We start from the raw sequence: 974 nt of genomic DNA, 5'->3' as shown, positions 1-974 counted from the left end.
ACATTTTATATGAATGAAGCACATGCTTGACACAAACTATTTCTTCAAAACATGGTACATACGCTGATGGAAAAGTCCTATAGAAAAAAACCAACCATATCAGCACGTCAAAGCGCCTGGTACAAGATGGTGGATGCACACAAACTGCAAAGTGAAAACGAGTATTTAAAGATAGACCATATCCACGGGCTGATACTTCAACAATTTCTCCGCCGAATGTTTGGAAACCAATAAATCCAGCGGGGGGAGCAAAAAAGTCAGTCAGGACCTTTACTGGCAACAAAATACTGACTCTAAGTACACAGAGATTTAAAAGCAGAGCAACACTTAAAACCGAGAAAAACCTTAAACCGTACGGAATGGATCCTAGGAAAAAAAAAATTAGACATGTAAAGATCAATGAACACAATGATTTATTTAAAAAATAAAAAAAACGTAAAAACGACTTTTTTTTTTTCCTCCTTTACAGAAACGTTAACTTCAGTCGTGGGATCCGAGTAGGCTTTGTAGAAAAAAACGTAGTAGCCAGGTATCGAGTCCTTACAACAAAGGAATTCCCCACAGCCCTCCCCGGTTGTTACTCCAGATCGGCAAGATGCTTCCCACCCCGTACCCCCCAAAAAAAGCAAATTAAAACAAGACATTTTTCGTTGCTAGTATAAAAACGACCGAGGTCCAAGTAATAATAAAAAAATAGAGTCCATCAATGACTGTAACACAAAGTATGTGTGTGTGGGGCCCGGTCCGTCTTCAGAGAGAAAGAAGCGGCACGGGCGGCAGAGGCGGCCCCCAGGGGGCATTTAGGAGCTGCTCCCGCAGCGGGGAGGCATTTAAAAGGAGCCGCCCTCCGGCGGGCGAGGGAGAAACCGTCGAGAAGCCGCCCCGGCCCAACGGGTTCGGGCGTTCCGGCTCAGAACGAGCCGCCCCCGTACCCTCCCCCGCCGTAACCTCCTCTGTACGGTCCACTGTTACTG

Source organism: Meleagris gallopavo, chromosome 15 (genome assembly GCF_000146605.3).
Source record: "Meleagris gallopavo isolate NT-WF06-2002-E0010 breed Aviagen turkey brand Nicholas breeding stock chromosome 15, Turkey_5.1, whole genome shotgun sequence".
Taxonomy (NCBI): Eukaryota; Metazoa; Chordata; class Aves; order Galliformes; family Phasianidae; genus Meleagris; species Meleagris gallopavo.
The sequence above is the reverse complement of the archived record's forward strand: the minus strand, read 5'-3'. Positions refer to the sequence as shown.